Source organism: Rhinopithecus bieti, unplaced genomic scaffold (assembly GCF_001698545.2).
Source record: "Rhinopithecus bieti isolate Rb0 unplaced genomic scaffold, ASM169854v2 scaffold_5942, whole genome shotgun sequence".
NCBI classification, from domain to species: domain Eukaryota; kingdom Metazoa; phylum Chordata; class Mammalia; order Primates; family Cercopithecidae; genus Rhinopithecus; species Rhinopithecus bieti.
In genome coordinates, this window is record NW_016805026.1 from 507,560 (window position 1) to 519,648 (window position 12,089).

Here is a 12,089-nt window from a genome sequence, read left to right on the forward strand (position 1 = left end):
TAACTCTGGATGCCTTATAGAAAATAGATGATCAGTGGGCAAGAATGGAAGCAAGAAGGCCAGGTAGAAGGTATCACTGTATTAAAAAAATGAACAAAATGGTTATTTGAATGAAAGTAGAAATAAGTGGTCACATTTAGGTAGAGTCAATGAAACTTGATTATGGATTGAAATGGGGAGTGAGACACCTCAAGAAACCAACTGTGAATCCTAAAATTTGGGCTTCAGCAAATGGTTGGAAGTTGCTCCCATTTAGTGTGATGGGAAAGATTTGGGGAAAAAAAAGTTTGGGGTCGCAAGAATTCAGTTTGAACTTGGTAAGTTAGAGATGATTATAAGACATTCAAGAAAACAGGTTGTCAAATAGATACACAACTCTTGAGTTTGGGAGAATAGTCAGAGATGGACATGTAATTTGGTTGGCTGGCATTACGCAGATGATTTTTAACGCCATGCGCCTGAGTGAATTCTTCTGAGGAAGGACTGTAGTTAGAGAAGGGATCAAGGCCAGAAACTGAGAACCAAGGAACTTTGACATTTATCAGTTGGAAAAGGAGGAATTAGTCAGGGAATTTGAGAAGTATAAAACTACTGAGGTAGAAGGAGACCCAGGCAAGACTAAAAGACAATCAGTAATAATTCAGAGATAATTCATGAAAAGTACTGAATACAATTTCAAGAGAATGCCAAGAAAATGTCAGTTCATCAGTCTTAAAGGTCAATATTGTGATAGAACCAATGCTGAATTTTTAATGATTTTGCCAAATTGAGACAGTATGTTCCTGATTAGTATTATTTTATTCCAAAAGCCTAGAAGAAAACCTGAAATTCTGAAAAGAACTGGTAGAGAGAAAGAAGGAAAAATATGAAGGGAGAGGTCAGATGGTGGTGCTTTGAAGACCTTGCCTCAAGTATTTCCCCTGTCAGGGACACTAATTTTCAAAAGGAAATTGAAGCAAGGAAAAGGTCATGTAGCTTCCTTTTCCTTGCAGTTGCATATTGAAAGCCCCCCACGCCACTGCCAGTAGCTTCTTCTTGCCACTTCCCAAGTTATTCGTCTCCATTCTGGCTCTAGTTCCAAACCAAAATGTGAAAGCAGAAGCTCTACACAGCAATTTAGATCATAAGCTAACTGCCTAAGTTAGTTGAACTTTGAAAATATATAATTAGCCCACTAAGGGTCAACTTACTCCATTACTCAAATGACTGATCTCCTTCGAGGGTTTCCAGATTGCGTAACTACTACCCATGAAAGAACAGACATGTGTGGAGCCTTGAAGGAGTGCTTCAGATCATCAAAGTCCCAAGTGGATTCCTTCAGAAAATCGCTGGTGAAATACAATTGTGTAGCACTTAGCAATTCTCTTGAAAGGTAAAGAGAATTACACTATGAACTCTGATAAGAATAATTAAGAAGATTTTAGATTGAGCGAGACAATGAAAGACAGGCTTTGCAGTTAGTTAGAGGTTGGTTCAATTTCAAGCTCTGTAACTTATTGGTAGTTTGACTTAGGCAAATTGCATGGCATTTGTAAACCTCAGTTTCCTTTTCTATAACAGGCTTTATTATTACACTAAAAGACTGGTGTAAGAACTAGATGACTCTCTCTGTGTGTGTGTGTGTGTGTGTGTGTGTGTGTGTGTGTGTGTACAGAAAGAGAAAGAAGGTACTGAAAGTATTATGATCTATCCCATGTGCTAAGCACAGAAAGTACCTTATGCAAAAGTACCATAAGGCATTAGGAGCTTTCACTATGCAACTGCAAGGAAAAGCACCACAGAAAGTACTGTGCCTGGCACATAAGACAGGTCATAACATGATATAAATAAGTGATAACTGTTTTCCCATAGTAGGTAGGTAGCATTAACAGGGCTCATCACAAAGAGTGCAATGTGGCCTTAGCATAGTGGATTTTCTGCCCCTCAGCCTCTTCTAGGAATTCTTCTCTGACTCTCTCTAGGACCAGATCTAAGCAGGAAGGGCTGGAAATCTATGCTCTTTTCCCAATTTCCTTAAATACCCTTGCTCCCTTGTCTGTCCTGCTCTACTTAGTTGTTTTGTTCTTGCCCTATCCAAAATCATTTTTCAAGTCTTTCTACTCCTTATTGCCTGCTACTCATCCTGCTCCAGTCAATTCCGCCCCCTCATCACACCTCACATCTCTCTGCTCAGTCCCGCTCAATACCTTTATTTGCATTGCCCAACAGCTACGTCGTTGCTGAAGCTTTCTCTCCTCCCCTTTGTTCAGCCAATTATTATTCATCTTAAAAAACGAGTTTAACTAAATGCAATGTGGTTTCCTGAATTGGATCCTGGAGCAGGAAAAAAGGACATTGATGGGAAAACTGGAGAAATCTCAACAAAGTAATATACCAACATTAGCTGTAATTCTGACAAATGTATCATGGTAATGTAAGATGTTAACATTAGGAGAAAACTAGGTGAGAGGTATACTGGAACACTAAGAATTATCTTTGCAACTTTTCTGTAAAACTAAAGTTATTCCAAAATAGAAGTGTTATTTTAAAAATGTACACCCCAGCCAGGCGCAGTGACTCAGGCCTGTAATCCCAGCACTTTGGGAGGCCAAAGTGGGAGGATCACCTGAGGTTGGAAGTTCAAGACCAGCCTGACCAACATGGAGAAACCCTGTCTCTACTAAAATTACAAAATTACCCGGGTATGGTGGCACACACCTGTACTCAGGAGACTGGGGCAGGAGAATTGCTTGAACCCGGGAGGCAGAGGTTGTGGTGAGCTGAGATCAGGCCATTGCACTCCAGCCTGGGCAATAAAAGTGAAACTCCATCTCAAAAAAAAAAAGAAAAAGTGCACCTTATCCTTTTTTGAAGACTTCCTTGTCTATAACAACTTTCTTTGCCCCGACTCCTTTCCTTGCATACATTGCTTAACTACCCTGTGCTTTAGTTTCTTCATCTGTAAGACAGAAACGGGCATAAACCAGAATTAAAAGAGGGTCCAGGCAGAGGTATAGGTTGGTGCAAATGTAACTGTGGTTTAAGACCGTGAATTTTAAATCATTATAACTAGGCTCAAATATATCTTTAGTAGTCAAAATAGAAACCACTGCAATCAATACATTTTTGTCAACGAGAAATAAGTGTGTTTATTCCTGTAGCATAAAAATCCATGCTTCAGGATTCAACGAACTCTTGGAAAGCATTTTCTGCATCCTGCTGGTTGTGGAAGTGCTTTCCCTGCAAAAAGCTATTGAGATGCTTGAAGAAGTGGTAGTTGGTTGGCAAGAGGTCAGGTTAATGTGGTGGATGAGGCAAAATTTTGTGGCTCAATTTGTTTAACTTTTGAAACGTTGGTTGTGCAACATGTGGTCTTTGCCATGGAGAAGAAATGGACCCTTTCTGCTGACCAATGCTGGCTGCAGGGTGTTGCAGTTTTTGGTGCATCTCATCAGTTTGCTGAGCATACTTCTCAGATGTAATGGTTTCGCCGGTATTCAGAAAGCCGTAGTGGATCAGACCAGCAACAGACTGCCAACAGTGACCATGACCTTTTTTTGGTGCAAGTTTGGCTTTGGGAAGTGCTTTGGAGCTTCCTCTTGGTGCAACCACGGAGATGGTTGTCGCCGGTTGTCATATAAAATCCACTTTTCATTGCATGTCACAATCTGATTGAGAAACGGTTTGTTGTTGTTGCACAGCATAAGAGAATATGACACTTCAAAAAGATGGCTTTTTTGATTTTTCACTCAGCTCCTGAGGCACCCACTTATTGAGCTTTTTTATCTTTCCAATTTGCTTCAAACACCAAATGACTGTAGAATGGTCTGCGTTGAGTTCTTTGGCAACTTCTGTAGTTGTGAAAAAAAATCAGCTTCCACGATTGCTCTTAATTGGTCGTTGTCAGCTTCCGATGGCTGACCACTATGCTCATCATCTTCAAGGCTCTTGTCTCCTTGGCAAAACTTCTTGAACCACCAATGCACTGTACTTTCATTAGCGGTTCCTGGGTCAAACGTGCTGTTGATGTTGCGAGTTGTGTTGCTGCGTTATGGCCCATTTTGAACTCAAATAAGAAAATCGCTCAAATTTACTTTCAAGTCTAACATCATTTCCATAGTCTAAAATAAACATAAAATAAACACCAAGTAATAAGTCTTTAGCAAAAAGAAATAAAGTGAGAAGTGCCCATTAATATGATGTATAACATAACCACATTTAGTTAAGAAGGTATTCCAGTATCAAATGGAAAATTCCAACAATGCAAACACCGCAATTACTTTTGCCCTCATCTAATATTATACTGTAATGTGTATGTGTGTGTCTGTGTGCGTGTGTATGCGTGTGTGTCTCTGTTTATGTGGGTAGAGTAACCTAGGGAGCTACTAAATAGCAGAGTTGGAATGTGCACTTAGGCTGCCTACTTTGGGTCTTTCCTCTTAATCACTAATTTATATCACCTATGGAAACATTATGTAACTTATGTTGTAGGCATTTGTATGCTATCCATGGAAAACAGCCATAAGGGCAAACAACTGGTGTCATCTGTGAGCTGTGGTATTATCAGTAATGTTCATTGTTTTCTTTTCCTTTTCCTTGTTTTACTAATATTCTACACCAAACATATTCCTTGTGATGAGGAGCAAATCATTATACACAGCAATCTCATTACAGTGGTTGCCTCTGAAGACAGAGTGGCAGAAATGGGACTCAAGGTAAGAGTTGAAGAGGATTATCATTATTTCTTAAAAATAAAAGGTAAATCCCGACCATCCTGGCTAACATGGTGAAACCCAGTCTCTACTAAAAATACAAAAAAAAATTAGCCACGCTTACTGGCGGGGGCCTGTAGTCCCAGCTACTGGGAGGCTGAGGCAGGAGAATGGCGTGAACCTGGGAGGCGGAGCTTGCGGTGAGCCCAGATCAAGCCACTGCACTCCAGCCTGGGCGACAGAGTGAGACTCCGTCTCAAAATAAATAAATAAACATATAAAATAAAATAAAAGCAAATCCCTCATAATGCCAAAAGGTGTTACCTCTAACCTATGGACTGAGCAAAATTTAGGGGACATAAGTAAAAAACAGGATTTTGGGTGTCATCCATTTATATTATTTAATTTTTTAAAAAATAAAGTAAAGATAATCTAAGTGCCAACTATTAACACAGTGAATGATTTTAGTACCGGTTTGGAAAAAACCCCTTTTAAAAAAAAAAAAAAAAAAATTATCTCAGTGCCTGTGTGTTGCTGATAGGCTTCACAAACATTTTTTCTGCCTAATGGGTTATTTGGTTATGCCAAAATTGCTTCTTCTACACATGTTCCAGCTATAAGAGGGTAGCTTTCTATGTGAGAATATGTCTTTATCGGGTTTCCTATTGCTAAAGCATATGGCGTGTAATAAAAAGGCAACATGAAATAACTGTATTACAACATCTCTTTAGGAGTAAAATCTTAAAGTTACCCAAAACCTTTCAAAAACTTTATGTAAGAAAGTGCTATGTATGAAAATCACCTAGATATTCTGTGATCTACTCCAGAATTAAATCTGCCTTATATTGACTCCAAGAGAAGTGTCTATAGTCACTTGCCCTTCAGCATGAAGTAATAGGTTATATCGAGGGATGTTATAGGAAGCAACTCAGCACTGCCAGTATTGTAAGGATATTTTTGAGGGTGTTTATTATTATAAGCCATATGCAGACCTAGAGGAGAAGTTCTACTCTGACTTTTTACTAGAATATTTCCTGAACAACAGTTTTATTTTTCACCTTATGAACACTCTGAATTCTGTACTTGGTTGTGCATTCTTTTCTTGTCTGGCTGTTAAAAAAAAATTTAGGGTCAAATGTATGGCCTAAAAAAAGAATTAGAAGAATATCTGCATGACAATAACACTGGCAAAAATATCTTAAACAGGACACAGAAAGCACTAGACTTAAAAGAAAAGATTGATAAATTGGACCTCATTAAAATTAAACTTTCTGTTCATCAGAAGATATATTACGATAATGGAAAGACAAGCCATAATTGGAAGAAGATATTTCTAAGATATACATCTAACAAGCAACCCAAGTGAAACTGAACCAAAGACTCAAAAAAGTTGCACAAAAGAAAATATCAAAATGGCCACGAAACATGTGAAGGCATACTCATCATTAGTTATCAGAGAAATGTGAATTAAAAGCACAATAAGATACCACGACCCACCCATGGAAATGGCTAACATTAAGATTGGAAACACAAAGTCATGATGAAGATATGGGCAATGGGAACTCTTTTATATTGCTGACTGAAGTATAAATCAGTATAACAACTTCAGAAAATTACTTGGCAGGACCTACTAAACTAAAATATTATGCAACAATTCCACTCCTGGGAATATACCCAACAAAAACAAGTGGTTTTATTCACATGTACATGTACAAAAATATTCATAATAGCTTGATTTGTAATAGGCCAAAACTTGAAACAACCAAATGTTCAACAGTAGTAGAATGTATAAATTAATTGTCATATGTTCATATAACAAAATTCTAAACAAAAGTGAGAGAAAAGTGAATCTCAAAGACATTCTGTTGAGCAAAAGCGATCAGACACAAACTGTATAATGCCATTTATATGAAGTTCAAAAATAAGCAAAACTAACACATGATAAAAGTCAGAATAGTGGTTACCTTTAGAGGAAAAATAAAGATGACATCAGGCTGATGAGAATGTTTTATAATTTGATCGGGGTGGTTATACACACATTTATGTGAGAAAAGTCATTGAGCTGTACATTTAAGATTTGTGCACTTATGTAACCTATGCTGCTTTATATTAAAAAAAGAAATAATGCATGGTTTGTCTCTTGGGGCATTTATGTGGCTACATGACATGTGTTTGATATAATGACCTAATATTCTAGCTCCATTATGCCTTATTTTCCTTTTCATCTTCTCTCTTACTTATTTTTAATTATTTTATCTTGCTATTATTTGCATAATAGCATCCTCTGAGCCATCTCAAGTCCTAGTTAGAACAGTTTATAAGTAAGTACAAATATGTCTGAATAAAACTTCAGGTGTTTCTAAATTGGACATCAGAAGACTTTGAATGATGAGACTTAGATTTTCTTTTTCATTCTGACTACACTTACTAAGAGTACAATTTATGGAGAAATTACTTAAGATAATATCTACTTGACATAGTTGTTAAAGGAATTGAAAGAGCATAGCTAAAAGTATTTTCAAATTGGACAGTGACATAAAATTACATTTAAAACATCTAATATTAATCTAAGAACACAATCTCTAATTAAACAATCAAACTTTTAAAAATTATATTTTTCAGAGGAAAAAAAAACTGTTTCAAGTCTATAATTTCTGTCTTTCCTAAGATTATTTGTAATTGTTTTAAAACATACTTGGTATCCATGTTCAAATTCTGTCCAAGTAAACACCAACATGAATTTATACGCTTGAGGATTAACTTGTGTGAAGCTATCAAAGGAGAGGATCTGTTTGCCCATCAAAAATTATTCCAGTCATGCAAAATATTTTGTTATTGAGACATAAATCTATAATATACTAAGAATCAAGTTAAGTTTATAAATTAAATTCAGTAAAATAAAATTTAAGTTAGCCACTGTTTAGATTGGAAAATTAAAGACAGAGTAATCACTTGAGCTCAGAGTTTGAGGTTCCAGTGAGCTATAATCATGCCACTGTATTCCAGCCGTGCAACAGAGTGAGACTCTGTATCAAACAAAAAAAGAGAAAGAGTGAAATAAATGTTAAGAGGTGTTTTCATCTCTCCTTGTGCAGATAAGAAGTTTGTGGAAACACAATAGGTGCTATCAGACCTTTCCAAAGGAGTTTCTGAATACAAATGTTCTGACTTTTATGTATAAGGATATCAGCTATACCAGGTGATTCTCTCAAGTTTCCTTCTAATTTAACACATTCCTCAACACATTCCAAGTAGCTTCTGACCTGAGATATCCCATTGAGATTATTCTTATCAAGATAACGTGGGATTCTCTTGTTGCTAGATCCAACAAACATGTTGTAGTTTTAACTCATCTCACCACTGAATATTAGACTCTCTCTTCTTTCCCCCCACTCCCCGAAACAGAGTCTTGCTCAGTTGCCCAGGCTGGAGTGCAATAGCACAATCTTGGCCTCCACCTCCCGTGTTCAAACAATTCTCCTGCCTCAGCCTCACAAGTAGCTGGGACTACAGGCATGCACCATCATGCCTGGCTAATTTTTTGTATTTTTAGTAGAGATGGAGTCTCACCATGTTGACCAGGCTGGTCTCAAACTCCTGACCTCGTGATCCGCCCACCTCGGCCCCCAAAAGTGCTGGGATTAGAGGCGTGAGCCACTGTGCCCAGCCTACTCTCTCTTCTTAAAAAGCTTCCTTTCCTTCATTTCTGTGACTTCACCCTCTCTTGGTTTTCCTCCTGTCTTTAGAAGCTACTTCTTAGTGTCTTTTGTGAACTCTACTTATGCCCATCTTTTAAAATTTGGTGGTGCTTAGATTCTCCTCTGTGTCACCTTTATCTGTCACCCTAAGCAATACCATTCAGTCACCTGAATGCAAACACCATTTGATAATGACTATCAAACCTCTAACTTCAGCCATGATCTCATTCCTGAGCTCAAAATTTATGTAACTCTCTACTGGACATCTCCATGCAGGTTTCCTGTAGAGGCTTCAAAATCAGTTTTACATAGAGTTTATCATCTCTCTCCCTAACCTGTCCCTGTGTGACTGCTTTCAGTGAGCACTTTATCACCCATAAAGTTGCTAACACTGAGAATTCTCTGTCAACAATTTCTTTGACACAACAAAAAGTCCTGTCAAATTTATTTGTCAACTAGCTCTGCAATTCATTCATTCTATCTTACTTCTTTCAGCTACATAATTCTTGTCTACAATCAATTCTACTCAAAACAAAAAAACCTGATTATTATTCCTCGCTTGATATCCTTTATCACTGCTAAAGACTTACATTCCATAATGACCATTAACGATTGCCATCATGGTTCTTGAAGAGTTATTTTTCAGAAAACTTTTTCTTATCAGTATAACAATTTTTTATAACACATTAAATAAATACACTATAAACAATAATATTTAGACATTAAAGTTTCAGGCAAAGACTTGACAGAGAAAGAAAAATTTGATGTGAAAGTAGTATTTGAATGACATCTTATTTCTCACTTACAGAAATTTGTTTTCGTTGTTCAAGTGATATGTAGTCTTTCTTATGCAAAAATTGTTTGTGTACATTGATTTGAGGTGGAACACATAATAACATCTTTCATTAGAAATGATGGAACTGGGCAGACCCGGAGCAGCACGTGGACTCTCAGGCGCCAGGCAGTCGCCGGCCTCCTGGAGTCCCCCAGCCCCGCCCAGGCCCAGACCCTCACCCGGGCCCCGCGGCCGGCAGAGTTGGCCCCGCTCTGAGGCCGCCGGAGCCTGCGCACTGGCATCGATGCAACCTGCACACCCCTCCACGCCAGTTCAAACCTCCGTGGCCTCAACCAGATTCGGAATGTCAAAAAACAGAGTGTCTATTTGATGAATTTGAGGAAATCGGGAACTTTGGGCCACTTAGGCTCTCTAGATGACACCACCTATGAAAGACTAGCAGAGGAAACGCTGGACTCTTTAGCAGAGTTTTTTGAAGACCTTGCAGACAAGCCATACACCTTTGAGGACTATGATGTTTCCTTTGGGAGTGGTGTCTTAACTGTTAAACTGGGTGGAGATCTAGGCACCTGCGTGATCAACAAGCAGACGCCAAACAAGCAAATCTGGTTATCTTCTCCATCACAGATGTTAATATGGGAGTTTGCTGGAGTATGAGAAGAGCTTCTTCATCCCAGTAGCTTTAAGGTGAGCAGACAGCTCATGCCTGTAATCCCAGGCACTGTTGGTGAGGCCGAGGGGATGGTTCCTTGAGGTCAGAGATTTGAGACCAGGCTTGGCCAACATAGTGAAACCTATCGTCTCTACTAAATATCAAAAAATTAAGCTGGGCCATGGGTGGCGCACACCTGTAATCCCAGCATCAGGAAGCTTGAGGCAGGAGAATCACTTGCAGCCCGTAAGGTGGAGGTTGGAGTGAGCCAGATCGTGCCACTGCACTCCAGCAAGACCCTGCCAAAAAAAAAAAAAAAGTGAACTCTAGTCCCCCAGACCTCTCAGAGATATTATTTGTTCTCCTTTTCCACTACATAACTCTGTGAGCCATGGGTTTTCTCATCTACTCCAATGAAAACAACATATGCAAAGATGGAATGAAGAGACAAGTAGAAGATCCAGCTGTTTTCTATTAAGCCAAACATTACAGTTGTCAACTGAAGGATTCTGAGATTAATAAATTTGCAAAGAAGAGCTTTATTTCTCCTAAAAGATTGCTGCCTGCAGGATGGTCATTCTGACAGACTGAGACATGTAGTCTCTGGCCAGAAGCCAAAAACAGACACTGAGGGTCAGAAGAATAAGATGGTCATTTATGTTGAATAGGATGGCCAAATATATGTATTCAATAAACTATAGGAGGAGTCATGAATAGTCATGAAAGGAGAAACATGCACATGCTCAGTTGAGCTTCATGCCTCTCCATGGGATGCATGTGCAAAAATTGGCAGCATTAGCATGATCAGAGGGTGGAGTTTTCTGTCCTCTGACATCAAAAGGTGAAACAGAGGACACAGAAACCCTCACTGTGCATCCTCTGTAAACTGGCCAGAACCACTCCATTGTGGGCAGTCTGTAATCAGGAAGGAATGCTGGTTAGTTGTGCAGAAACTGCAAAAGGAAGGCGCAGTGTCAGACCATTGGTTGATATCAGCAGTGCAGCTGGTCCTTCCAAAGGGCTGATTTCTGTTTAACCTGTAGTAAGGAAATCCTAATGGTGTTTAGCAATGGAGAGGGTATAACAACACATCATGTCAGGAACTCAGTTTTCGAGGTTTCTCTGGGGTTCCCTTGGCCAAGAGGTGGTGCATCCATTTAGTCAGCTGGATGACTTAGGATTTCATTTTTATTTCTCAGAGTTTTATAAAACTCTAAAATAATTCTTTGACAGCCAGATGGGAGAGGGTCCCTGGAGAAACTCCAACCAGCCTGCCCACTGGGGTGGAGCCTCGGGAGTCTGCAGCAGGGAAGAGCCTGGCGTTTCCTTTTCCTATGTGAACCTGGGATTCGCGCAGCCTGGTGGGAAGCACTCTGGCAGGGGACTCTGGCTTTGCAGAGGATCCCTGTTCCCCCAACCCTTTATTTTCCCTTTTCACTTAATAAAACCCTGCTTTACTCACCCTTTAAACCATCTGCAAGCCTAAATTTTTGTGGCTGTGGGATGGACAAGAGCCTTATCTTTAGCTGAACTAAGGAAAAGTCCTGCAATGATTTCATTCTTCCCACCAAATATGTTTTGTTTCAAAAATATAGTTATCATAAATATGTCATTAACATTGTTAAATCAAATTTAGCCTAAAGCCGCCTCCTAAAGCTTGACCTAAAGGTTATTCTGTACTTAGTGAATTGTAACCTACCTAGATGTGTAAACAAGACTGTGACCTACTCTTGTGACAATCATTGGATTTTGGCCAATCAAAAGAGGTCAACTCTTGACACTGCTTTCAAATAAGGCAAATATGGAGCTGTAACCAATCTGGCTGTTTCTATACCTCACTTCTGTTTTCTGTATGCCACTTTTCTTTCTCTGTCCATAAATCTTCTTCCACCACATGACTATGCTGGAGTCTCTGAGCCTACTCCGGCTGAGGAGGCTGCCCACTTCTCAAACTGTTCAGTTAAACTCTGTTAAATTAAAAAGAAGAAAGAAAGAAAGAAAGAAAGAAAGAAAGAAAGAAAGAAAGAAAGAAAGAAAGAAAGAAAGAAAGAAAGAAAGGAAGGAAGGAAGGAAGGAAGGAAGGAAGGAAGTTAGTTTGTTTTTGGCCAGGCACAGTGGCTCACCCCTGTAATCCCAGCATTTTGGGAGGCCAAGATAGGCGGATCACCTGAGGTCGGGAGTTCCAGACCAGCCTGACCAACATGGAGAAACCCTGTTTCTACTAAAAATACAAAATTATCTGGGTATGGTGG

At 39.1% G+C, this 12,089-nt stretch overlaps 1 pseudogene; it reads left to right on the forward strand.

Annotated features, from left to right (window-relative positions):
- Positions 1–1,202: 1,202 nt before the first annotated feature.
- On the forward strand, positions 1,203–9,842 carry LOC108528922 (frataxin, mitochondrial pseudogene; annotated as a pseudogene).
- The last annotated feature ends 2,247 nt before the right edge of the window (positions 9,843–12,089 follow it).